The sequence below is a fragment of the Choristoneura fumiferana genome, chromosome 15 (genome assembly GCF_025370935.1).
Source record: "Choristoneura fumiferana chromosome 15, NRCan_CFum_1, whole genome shotgun sequence".
In the NCBI taxonomy this organism is placed as follows: Eukaryota; Metazoa; Arthropoda; class Insecta; order Lepidoptera; family Tortricidae; genus Choristoneura; species Choristoneura fumiferana.
Genome location: NC_133486.1, coordinates 10,437,836 through 10,451,322, shown reverse-complemented (window position 1 = coordinate 10,451,322; position 13,487 = coordinate 10,437,836). Strand labels below are relative to the sequence as shown.

Below are 13,487 nucleotides of genomic sequence, written 5' to 3'. Positions count from 1 at the left end.
GCTTCTTCTTCATTGAAAATGAATCCCGATCAGTGGTATGTAGACTCAGGTGCATCAATGCATATGACCAACCGAAGGGATTGGATGTATGATGTGACAAGTCCTCCAATACCAAGTGTAACTGTTGCCAGTAAGACACCGCTACCTGTGGAAAGTATGGGAAAGGTCAATTTATTGATTAATGGAGATGAAGAAAGTAAAATACAGGTAAAACAAGTTCTGTTCATACCTAAACTTGCCGCTAACCTCTTGTCAGTTAGTGCCATGGTGAAAAATGGCTGTAAAGTAAATTTTAGAGATAAAGGCTGTGATATTTATAACCATGATGGGAAACTTGTGTGTTCAGCCAAACTAGTTAACAATTTATATTTGTTAAATACTCACAGAGAAGTACTTTCAAACCTGTCTTGTTCAAATAATTTAAATGATGCTGTCCTGTGGCATCGACGCATGGGACATCTTAATTTTTCAGATGTGAACAAGCTGCCAGAGTGTACTGATGGAGTAAGTTTGTCTTCTAGTAACATTAAAGGGCCCATCACATGCACCACCTGCCTCCGAGGAAAGCAAACAAGACTGCCTTTCAATAGTAGTGGTTCGAGAGCATCACAGCCATTGCAACTTATTCACACCGATTTATGTGGACCTATGGAACAAGAATCTCTTGGAGGTATGAAATACTTTATCACTTTTATAGATGATTTTACGAGAACTGTTAAAATTTATTTTTTGAAAAATAAATTGAATGTTTTGGAAACTTTCAAAGACTTTAAAAGTAAAGTAGAAAACGAACTGGACAAAAAGATTAAAGTCATTCGTTCTGACAATGGAAAAGAATTCTGTAACAAAGATTTTGAAAGTTTTTTGAGTCAACATGGGATTGAACATCAGACAAGCACTCCATATTCACCACAACAGAATGGGCTCGCCGAGAGAATGAACAGGACCCTGGTGGAAAGAGCTAAATGTATGTTGTTTGATGCTCAACTGCCTAAGCAGCTATGGGCAGAGGCTATTGCGACCTCTGGTTATGTCATTAACAGGTCACCTACAAAGTCACTTGATGGTAAAACACCCATAGAGATGTGGTCTGGAAAGAAACCTAACTTGTCAAATATAAAGATATTTGGTTCCGAGGTCATGACACAAGTACCGAAAGAAAAACGTCGAAAATGGGATTCTAAATCCAGAAAACTAATATTTGTTGGTTATTGTGAATCCACCAAAGGATATAGAATACTGGACCCGGACACCAATAAGATTATAAAAAGTAGAGATGTGGTATTTTTAGAAAATGTGCAAGAATGTGATCATAATATTTACATACCTTATGATCTCAACAGCGATACTGCCATCCAGCTACCAGAAGAAGCCTGCAAAGAAGAATCGGAGAACACCATCGATCATTCTTCGAGTGATGAATATCAGTCCGGTGACAATGATTCAACTGACCTACCAGGAACATCAGCTGATATGAAGCAGACTCCAGCTAATGCAGAGGCATCAACGGATGCAGATACACCTACACGTAAGATAAGTTTACGTCCGCGAAAGGCTATCAACTATGCAGAGCTGGATGAGCATGATGTAAGTTTCTTTTGTCCATTACTTAATTTAACTGATCCTCGAACTCTTGATGAGGCTCTGTCATCTCCTGATGCAGACCAATGGAAAAAGGCAATGCAAGAGGAATATGATTCCTTAATTGAAAACAAAACTTGGTCATTAGTAGATTTGCCACCAGGTAAAAGAGTTCTGCCTTGTAAATGGGTCTTTAAAACGAAAACGAACGAAAAAGGGGAAATTACTCGTTTTAAAGCGAGATTGGTAATTAAAGGTTATGCGCAAAGAAAAGGTACTGATTATGATGAGGTATATGCACCGGTCGTGAGGTATACGTCAGTCCGTTATTTAATTGCACTGGCTGCTAAATATGACTTAGATATGGTTCAGATGGATGCTGTATGTGCATTTCTTCAGGGTGATATAGACACTGAAATTTATATGTCACAGCCAGAGCGGTATGAACAAAATGCACAAGTATGTTGTCTCCATAAATCAATCTACGGGCTCAAGCAAGCTAGCCGGCAATGGAACCTGAAACTGAATAATACTTTACTTAAGATTGGATTGGAAAGATCAAAGGTTGATCCCTGTATTTATTATCAAATAAGTAAATCAACAATGATATTCATTGCTGTATGGGTAGATGATTTCTTGATATTTACAAATAATAAAAATACCACAGAAAGAATTAAAGAAAGATTAAAAGAAGAATTCAGGATGAAAGACTTGGGTGAATTGAGGCATTGTATTGGAATGAATATTCATAGAAATCGTGAAACAGGGGTAATTATGATGGACCAAGAGAAATATATTAACTCAGTTCTGGAGCGTTTTGGAATGACTGAATGCAAACCTGTACGCACTCCCATAGAAGTTAATGCAAAATTTGATAAAAGTACTGAAGGAGCAGATAGTAAAATCCCTTACAGAGAAGCGGTGGGTTGTCTTATTTATCTGGCACATGTTACACGACCTGATATTGCCTTTGCAGTGAGCAAACTGAGTCAATTCTGCAATATTTCAGGAAATGAACACTGGCTTGGAGTCAAAAGGGTCATGAGATACCTTCAGGGGACTAAGAACTTAAAACTATGCTATGTCAAAGATGACTCACAAGAAATAATTGGTTACTGTGATGCAGACTGGGCCAGTGACCCATTAGACAGAAGGTCATGCACAGGGTACACATTTTTGTTTCAGAATGGTAGCATATCCTGGAATACATGTAAACAACAAACCGTGGCGCTCAGTACGGCAGAAGCCGAGTACATGGCGATGGCGTCAGCGACACAGGAGGCTTTGTGGATTCAGCAACTACAGGATGAACTCAGTCAAGGCGTTGACAGCGCATTACCTATCTATTCTGATAACCAGAGTGCGATAAAACTGGCATCAACAGATTGTTATAAACCAAAAACAAAACATATAGATATACGTTTGCATTTTCTTAGAGAAAATATTGCGAAGGGTAAAGTTAAGTTTTTATTTGTTAATGGTTCTGATATGGTAGCCGATAACTTAACTAAAGGTACTACACTTGTGAAGCATTTGTACTGTATTAGTAAAATGGGTTTGCGTTCTGTAGGGAGTGTTGAGTTTTGAACGCAACCTTATTAGATTTTTATGTTGGCTACTCTGTATTCCTTATGTCATGTCTTGCTTTTCTGTTGTTCTGTTCGAAACAATACACGTTTTTTTCTTTCTAAGTTTAGATACTTTTATTTACAATATTTCAACCTAAATATCAACAAAAGTTTATAAGTCTGCAGTACGGCTAACATTATCTTGTCATTACTCATAATTAATGTGCATAAAAATGTATAATAAGTTGCCAGAGTCGTTTAGGGACCGGAATTTAAAAAGTATTTAAGCAATCAGTCAAACAATGGCTTAATGATATATCCATACTAATATTATAAATGCAAAAGTGTGTGTGTGTTTGTATGTTTGTCCGTCTTTCACGTCGAAACGGAGCAACGGATTGACGTGATTTTTGGCAAAGAGATAGTTTATGGGCCAGAGAGTAACATAGGCTACTTTTTATCTCGGAAAAACGCACAGTTCCCGAAGGGACAGCGCGTGATAACCGAATTCCACTCGGGCAAAGCCGGGGGCAAAAGCTAGTGCTATTATAATAAGAATGTGAAATATAATTTTATTTAAACTAACGCATTATGGTAATGGCACAATTGAAGTATATTAAACTATCCTAAATATAACTTGACTTTACTCGTATACAAGGTGTTAATTAAATAACTGAAAACCTCAGACACCCCAAAAATATTTTTCTTTTAAGGAATTTGATTGAATTTATTTTTGAACATCTTCAATATTTTAAAAGATATTGATGTGTTTAGCTAAGTAAGTAATTCTACTTAATTTCTAACTCTACACATTATTTGTTTTTGTCAGTTGTGCTTCTTGACGTTTTCAGTAGAAAATCACACAGTAACAGCAAACCGGCCAGTATTAAATTATCGAAATAGTATGCAACCTCGCTAAAATCACGGGCTAAAATATTTAATTGGCGCCTGTTGCAGTCGTAACTTTTAGGCTGGGCACAATAAAAAAGGGATTTAAAAACACAAACACAACCTGATTTAAAACATAGTGTAATCGATTCTACTCTCGATTCGGAGCAAACTACTTTCTGGTTTTCAGTTATTTAATTAACACCTTGTATAAAATTGCCCCAAGTCTTGTCTCTGCGGAAGAGTGCCCATAAGCATAGTAAAAGAGGACGAGGAAGAGGAGTACATCGCGCGGCTTAAATGTGTGCGCGCCGGTTGGCGCCGGTACGCACGCACCCGCCGCACGCACACACTGATAATTTAAGGAGGATTAAGTTTTCTTAGTCAATGCTGCGCTGCCTTCGGTGCCGTACATTTGGATTTTAGCTCGCTCGTCTAGCGCGCGCTTCGTGAGATGATCACCTTTTACGTACTCGCACTCGTACTTAGTATATAAGTGTAGTGTAATAGTTTCGTGCAAGGACACATAAAAAAATAATAGATACCTACCTACCTATAAACAATATAGTTATATTATTGTGTGTAGGTAAACATGAGTAGTATGTATACAGCCACCATCACCATTCCGGCGAATTTATAAATAATATTTTTAAATTTAGTATAATTTTAATAATATAACGGCATAGAATCTGTCTAGTTTATCAAGACACAGACATTAGACAATTTTAGGTTAACTTTCGTACTACAATTATTTGCCGGTAGGTTATTAATCTAAAATAGACGTCGACAACCCTAAGCGTCCGCGCCGGAGCAGGCAGTTAAGTCTCCTAAAGGGTCGGAGTAGACTTACTTGTCCTCTTGATCTTAATCCCAATGCGTTGGGCGAGAAATATCTGAACGACCATTTTTAAGTCCAATTTTATGTTGCGCTTTAATTTATTACTAAATATTTTCAAATAAGTAGTTTTTTACCTACTTTATGTAAATGTATCTTTGTGGGGTGTAGTGAGACATCTAAAGTTGCAAGTTTAACTGCAATTGTAACCCAACCCATTAATTTCATTTAATAATTTCCATTACAAACAGTGCAATTTAAATACAAGCTTGTAAAAAACAACCCTGCGCCTAAAAAATGAAATTAAATGCATCCGATTTCAGTTCACCAGAATTCTGGTTCGAAATTTAAATTTTTTATAACATTTTTTAAGTGGAATGATAAAGTAACGGAAATTCGGTTATCGCCCGGAAGCGGTACGACACACGAATACATCCGAACGTTACCGAGTTTTTACGACTAATTTAAAGTTGAGCACTTTGGCTCTATCCATGATTCATAATTATAAACTTTTTAAATTAAACAGTCGTTAACGGGACAGGCGTTTTGATTGCTGGCAACTATTTAATAGCTGTTTTAACCGCTAAAAGTAATACTTTTCCCATTTGTTACTACAAATTATGATTCTAATAATAATTTATAGTCAGTAGTATGGCGGAGAGTTGAGGCCTAGTGGTTTGACCTATATCTCAAGCAGAGGATCGAGGGTTTAAACCTAGCTCGCACCTCCGAGTTTTTCATTCATGTGCGAAATTACATTCCAAATAATTTAAATTTACGACGAGCTTTACGATGAAGGAAAACAACGTAAGGAAACCTGCACAAACCTGTGAAATAATTCAATGGTGTGTGTGAAGTGCCCAATCCGCACTGGGCCCGCGTGGGAACTATATCCCAAGCCCTCACATTCTGAGAGGAGGCCTGTGCTCAGCAGTGGGACGTATATAGGCGGGGATGACTTCGATTTTGAATTTCGTAGTAGCCCTTCTGACATGAGAGTGGGCAGGGCAGCAGCTCTCTTGACATTACATGACGATATTCGATACTCTGTACTTCGATATTTTGGACTTCGATATTTATATCTTTCGATGTCACTTTTGTAGATAAATATATTTTCGATATATTGGACGTAGATTACCTAACCATTCGACAATATAAACTTTCGTTATTTTAATATTCGATATTTCGATACAGTCGATATTTTAAATTTCGATATTTTGAGCATCGTCATTTTACCCGTAGGTATTTTAACTTTCGATATTCAAATATGTAACCATAACCACCATTCTGTTTTCCCAATGAAGTCGTCAAGATAGTTTACTAATGAACCTTAACCGACAACCACGATCACTCTGTCGAGATTGTAGCGACTAAAGAGACACGAGTAGTTGAAAATAATTTGGTGCGATTTCCTATTTCCCGGGGTCGAACCTGCGATCCACTACGTGAGAAGCCAAGCTAGGTTAATGAGGGTTTTTACAACTTAAGTTTTTTTTTATGGTATAGGGGGCAAACGAGGAGGCGGATCGCCTGATGGTAAGCGATTACCGTCGCCCATGGACACCTGCAACACCAGAAGAGTCACAAGTGCGTTGCCGGCCTTTAAGGTAAGTATACTTTAATACTTATTACCTTTGTTTATTGGAGTTCCCATAATTCCGTTTTTGGAGGAGGCCTATATTCAAGAGTGACATGATGATTCAGTTTTTAAATAGGTACGATGTCATCATCATCATCACCTCAGCCGTAAGTCGTCCACTGTTGGACATAGGCCTCCCCCATAGACCTCCAGTCGCATCGGTAGGCAGCAGCTTGCATCCACCGTGAACTCGCGGCTTTAACCAGGTCATCCATCCATCTCGTTGGTGGATGTCCTACGCTGCGCTTGCCGACCCGCGGTCTCCACTCGAGAACTTTTCGGCCCCAACGGCCATCTGTTCTCCGTGCTATATGGCTTGCCCATTGCCACATTAACGAGCTAATTCGTTTGGCTATGTTGGTAGCGAAGCGGTAAGTACGAAGTACAATTCGCTAACTAAATGCATAACCTATGTCGAATTAGTATACCAAAAAAGCTACCCGGAATTGCTTTTTTAATAAAAATCCATAAAATATTCATTTCAATAACATTTGAATTCTAAACAAAGAGAAAGTGTAGGCCGCTGAATATAATTAACGACTCGTTAGTATTAATTGAGATAATGGACCGGCCAAAAGAACTTTCGAGAGAAAATAAGTAAATAACAGTGAATTATTAATAATTTTCTTTTAATGTCCTGAATAATGATGGCGTTCGTCGCATTTTTTCTAACTATGATGAATGGTGTACGCGGTAAATGGTTTTCGCTTATGTCATGGCAAGTAATATTTTTTTTTTTTATACGACTGGATGGCAAACGAGCAAGTGGGTCTCCTGATGGTAAGAGATCACCACCGCCCATAAACATCTACAAACCAGGGGAATTGCAGATGCGTTGCCAACCTAGAGGCCTAAGATGGGATACCTCAAGTGCCAGTAATTTCACCGGCTGTCTTACTCTCCACGCCGAAACACAACAGTGCAAGCACTGCTGCTTCACGGCAGGATTAGCGAGCAAGATGGTGGTAGCAATCCGGGCGGACCTTGCACAAGGTCAATATTTGCTTCGGATGAATAATAATTAATATTCCTGTTGTCTAAATTTAAATCATGATTAATTACCAACTTATGGTTATGTGAGTGAATTCAACGGCAGTTAAACCTTAGTATGGTTTTGCTCGTTGCATTATTGTAAAATGTTAAATTGTTTTTCTATTTATTACTAAATAAATATAATAATAAATGAAAAAAAAAAATCTTTAATTCCTTTTATATTTGACCGTAGCTGGATATAGGTTGATATGATAATCATGGCTAAAAAACTTATCACTACTTTATCCACAAAAAGTCGAATCCCATCATCGTCATCATCATTATCATCATATCAGCCGTAGGACGTCTATTGTTGGACGTCCTAAGCTGCGCTTGCCGATCCACGGTTTCCATTCAAGAACTTTTAGGCCCCAACTAACGGCCATCTGTTCTCCGTGATGTATTGGCGTTTCTTTCTTTGTGTTTATAAATATACCCCGTGGCGATACGACCCTATGTAAATATAAACTTTTATTTAAGTCACGTTTCGATCAAATAACAGGTGCAGAATTTTACGGTGTAATTTTAAACTAGAATAAGAAAAGGTTGTAAAGAGGCTATAAAATCAGGACCTTTTGACCACATTGCAACGGCTACTGGCTTATAAAACACGCTATACTAGCTTTTGCCCGTGGCTTCGACCACCTTTCCTTGCCTCATCATCATCATCATCGACGTGACGACCGGATGGGCAAGTGGTTAGAGAACCTGACTACGAATCTTGAGGTTCCGGGTTCGATTCCCGGCCGGGGCAGATATTTGTATGAATAATACGAATGTTTGGTTTAAGTATGTATGTATTTATCTATCTAAGTATGTTTATCCGTTGCCTAGTATCCATAGTACAAGCTTTGCTTAGTTTGGGACTAGGTCAATTGTTGTCAAAGTGTCCCATGATATTTATTTATTGATCATCACCATATTAGCCGTAGGACGTCCACTATTGCACATAGGCTTCCTCCATAGACCTACAGTTGGCCCGCATTGACCGTGAGCCAGCCGCTTTAACAATGCAGGTCATCCGTCCATCTCGTTGGTGGACGTCCTACGCTGCTATAAGGCCTGCCCATTGCCACTTCAACGAGCTAAAGAAGCCCTTTGTTTTACTTTAAAAAACTTTTAGTTCGTTATTGTTCTTCAGTAGGTAAGTTAAAGTTAAAACGTGTTATACTTTTAATTTATTAAAATGAACATAGCCTACAATTATTAGTCATAAAACATACTAACATATAAGTAAACTTTAATTACAAAAAACAATATTTCGTGCAAATAATGCGCAAAATGTCTTAAAAGCTAACACGCGATGCAGTCACGCCACTATGTGTGTATTTTTAAATTATAACTGTTAAGTATTAGTGGAAGCCGTGGTGGCCTAGTGGTTTGACCTATCGCCTCTCAAGCAGAGGGTCGTGGGTTCAAACCCCGGCTTGCACTTCTGAGTTTTTCAAAACCATGTGCAGAATTTAATTACATTTGAAATTTATCACGAGCTTTGCGGTGAAGAAAAACAATGCACAAACCTGTGAGACAATTCAATGGTGCGTGTGAAGTTCCCAATCCGGTATGGGCCCGCGTGGGAATTATAACCCAAGCCCTCTTGTTCTGAGAGGAGGCCTGTGCCCAGCAGTGGGACGTATATAGGCTGGGATGATCAAATACGAATATTAGTAACTGATATCATTTTATTATTGGACTTCATAGGACAGACGAAAAACTTGACAGTTTGTGGTTAGGGCCCAGCGGATGGATTTGCGTAAAGTAAGCTTATTATTAAATTTTACGGCACTATAAATAAAATTAACCTCCGACGAAAAAAAACGGAGAAGGTTCTTAAGTCGACGCGAATAATTCTCTCAGAATGAGAGGGCTTTGGCCGTAGTTCCCACGCGGACCCAATGCGGATTGGGAACTTCACTCATACCATTGAATTACTTCACAGGTGTGTGCAGGTTACCTCACGATGTTTTCCTTCACCGTAAAGCTCGTGGTAAATTTCAAATGTATACTCTTAACATGTACATACAACAAAAGCAAGTGTATTTGTATTTTTATTTTGTATTATATATAGGTAATTTATATTTTGTATCAGTATGAAATTAATCGCGTTTCAAACAATTTCATTTCTTAATAAAAGTGGTAATTAAGTGGCTCTGTAATAAAAAGAACACAAAAGGAAGAAATAGATATTTTTTGATCACTGAGAAGTATTTTTATACTTAGTTCAGTGAATCATATGCGTGAACAAGAGAGAGGGATGTGAAATACGTATTTAGAAGCCCGGGTTCGAACCTATAATTCTCTGCTTGAGAGGCTTTAGCTTAGACCACTAGACAACAACGCTTTTGTTATATAATTCTAACATACCGGAACTTTTTTATATCGCATAACCTTTTAAAAATGAAATACCTCAGTTTTTCCCAGAGAACCACTACAGCGAAATTAATCTGAGAGTGTCAAATTCTGTCAGGCTCTGTGGTTCAGCGTGACAGAATTGACAGTCACCTGTCAAATATTCCACCGACGAAAGTAGGTCAGCGATTGTGTAAAAATAAAGTGAACAATTTTTGACGCCCACGCCCTAGAGACCGAGATAGGAATGAAAGTTAATTTGTCGCGATACTACCGCTTTTACCTTTTTTTAGGGTTCCGTACCACAAATGAAAACTTTGTTATTTTATCCTGTTTGATTACCTGTCTGTTTGATAGATAGATAGAATCTTTATTCAAAACAGCATACTGTTTGTCCGTATGTCACAGAGCTCTTACTTGAAAACCAAAAAAAATACACAGAAATGAAAAAATAAAGACAAACTTTTTCATACCTAACCATATTCATAGAGAAAAAAACATCAAGTAAGTATTCAAACATATTAATGTTTTAGGAACTTTTTGGATTAAATAAATATTAGATGGCTAGCTCTGAAAGTCGAAAAAAAATGTATCCTAAGCTGGGTCTTTGAAAAATAATATTTGTAATATCGAAAAAATGATGTGAAACAATAAGTCCTGTCATAATGAGAAAACTGTTCCCAATAGTGGAAGTCTTTGGGCTGATTGTGATGAAGATGAACGTGGTCAGATGCTTACAAAATACACAAGAATATACACACACAAACATCAAGCCTGCATTCCCAAATGGGGTAGGCAGAGCACACGAAACATTACCGCTTCGGAGCCACGTTTGGCGATTTTAGGTTTAAAGTTTTACAAAAAAAAGGACAATAGTGACAGGTTGTTAGCCTGTCGCCTACGGTATATCTTAACCTATATCCTTTGTCGCCTCTTACGACATCCACGGAAGAAATGAAGAGGTGTAATTCTAATTCGACACCACACGGGTACGACACCACACGGGTATATATTAAGATTATAGACGCGGTAATTTTGTCTTGGTAAAAAATGTTTGGTTAATATTAACCTACACCTTACGCAAAGAGGTGTTTCTGAAAACAGATAAATTAGAGCAACATGGATTACTACTATCGCAGCCTATGTTGATATTTTTTGATAATGTTCTTAAGAGCTAAAAAACGCCTGGGAAGAGCATGACACAAGATGATGAAAGCACAGAACTTAACTTCTGTGACAAACCAGGACAGAAAAAGAAACAAGAAGACCTGAACCCAAATAGAACTCAATTTATGGGAAACAAGAACATGCTTTAGACCTTCAGATTTTCCAATAAAGCTTACGACCGAATAACATACGACGTAATTCCCAAAAAAACATTTGTCACTTTCTTTACTTTCTTTTTAGAACGAAAACCATTTGAATGTCTAGAGATATTAAGTCGAAAGTGTGAAAAAAATGGTTTTATAAGGAGCTCGTTAGTATATTTCGGGTACGAAAATTCTGTAGCGGCCCGAAACTGCTTGGAATTCCGATGAGCCCATTTGACATTGACCGAAAAGAATTTACCCGTCAAGAAAAAGGAAAAATGCAGATATAGCCTGCAAAGTAAAATAATAGGTCAGAGGCTAAAGAATTCACGGTGACGTTACTTTATGTAAAGGACGTAGTGGAATATTTATTGTACTCTTTTAAGTCGTGTTTTTGCGTAAATAAGCTTTATTTATTTGTATTTGAAGAATGTAATAAATAACATTAAGTGCGGTTCTCGTATCTAAGTATACAGACCCTTATTGAACGAGGTTTAAGAAATAAACACAATAAATTGATGAACATAAACGATAGGTACATGTTTTACAAAGTAGAACTAAGAGTAGCTACAGTTAAGAGATTTCTATTAATCATCTTTTCAGAGCATTTAATTATAAACCGGCAAGACTGTGTTTAAAACTGGAAGTAGGGAAAGCTATTAATATCTACAAAACTTAGAACCTTTGAAAATTTTTACATTATTTTTCTTGATGAATTCTATTGTCAAGCAAGGCGTTGTTACTACGATTTTTTCTGTGAAAAGGTTCCACAGTGGTCAGTAGGTACCTACTTGTAATGCGCCATTCAAACATCTCCAATTTTAATAATGCTCCTACTTTGATTACATAAATCATTTCTAAAAATATTCACCGTCATATTTTTCTCCGGCCAACTTTAATAAAAGCTTTAAAAAAAACTTTTTCAATATACGCTTAGAGGAAACTTCTGCTTTCAATATGAGTTCGTGATAGAGTAGCTTGCCAACAGGGACTCGAGTAATGAAATTTGTGCCTTTTGACAAAAAAAAAACTAGACCTCTATAATTTTCATAATTTTTATTAAACAGGTCAGAGCTGACGCCAGAATAAGACGTCAATCATGTAGTTAAGATTACTACTTTATTGAGATATGCTTAATGCTATACGCCTTTTCTATAATGCTTTGTCGTTTTAGTTTTCATTTCACCGTGTATTTGAGTAAGGTATACATTGTTTATATTATTAATAATAAAAGTGTATTTAAAGAATTGAAAATATTGATTTGCTTCATAGTAAAATAATAAAAAAAAGATAAAAAATATTTCATAGTTAAAAAACAATAGATTTACCCTTTATTTAAACAAATAGTTTGAATATGTTTAGGTAAGTATGCATAATAAACAGGAAACACTCAATTTCAATAACTTCCAAAATGTGCCATAAACAAAAAGCGATCCATAAATAGAATTAAAGTAGAAACTTAATTAAAACAACAACCTATCGCCTTTTCGTGTCCTAAAAATACCCAGTAATACGTATGCAACGATCAAACTAATTTAATTAAAAATCTAAAACCTCACCTCACAAGGAAGCCACACAGTATTCACAGTCTTCAAACACAGTCACAGGGAATTTAGAGTCACACAGAATATTCACACTGGCGTTACACAGGTTACACAGTACGATAGGTATCCGTAGCAGAGCGACGTAGCGCCCGTTCAAGAGTCTACGCGGTACTGAGTGCTACGGCTACGACGCGCGCACGCTTGCAAAGACTAGAATAGACTTTTTTAAATGTTTTTGTTTTTTAGAAGCGTTTGCGGTTCACCTGCCAGTAATTTTGTAAAACTAACATTTGTTTTTGTTTTGTCTGCCACAGTTTTAAAAATACAACACTTCGCAAATATGATGCCTTCTCATCTGCGAAGAATTTGTCTATCGCTATTTTGTGAATACTATAAAAAAATGAGGTTGAAAATCGCATATTTATTATCGTGTATAGATATATTCAGGTTTAAAACCAAATGTGCCAAATTGAACTCGAGGCTGGACCCTCCTGGAGTGGAAAATAACAAACATAAACACAGACAGAGTGAATACTTTATAATGATTGACTTACTGTTATTTGGTGCAAATGGAAAATGGACAACTCGAAATTATACGTGAAAGCAGAAAAATGACAATTTGAAATACATGAACAGGGAAAATTTTCCATCCTGAATATCGTCAAAAATGGAACCTTGTCCTATGGTGAAATTGACAAATTTGATGTACTTATGTCGAAAAAAAAGCGATCACCTGTAGGT

General features: G+C 37.0%; 1 protein-coding gene across 1 annotated transcript in view; it reads right to left on the bottom strand.

Annotated features, from left to right (window-relative positions):
- Positions 1-12,899, bottom strand: part of Gycalpha99B (guanylate cyclase 1 soluble subunit alpha 2) — a 141,567-nt gene extending 128,668 nt beyond the window's left edge. Inside the window, exon 1 of the mRNA XM_074098126.1 lies at positions 12,762-12,899. The gene's annotated coding sequence lies outside the window, so the exon portion shown is untranslated. The remainder of the gene's footprint in view (positions 1-12,761) is intronic.
- Between the last annotated feature and the right edge of the window lie 588 nt (positions 12,900-13,487).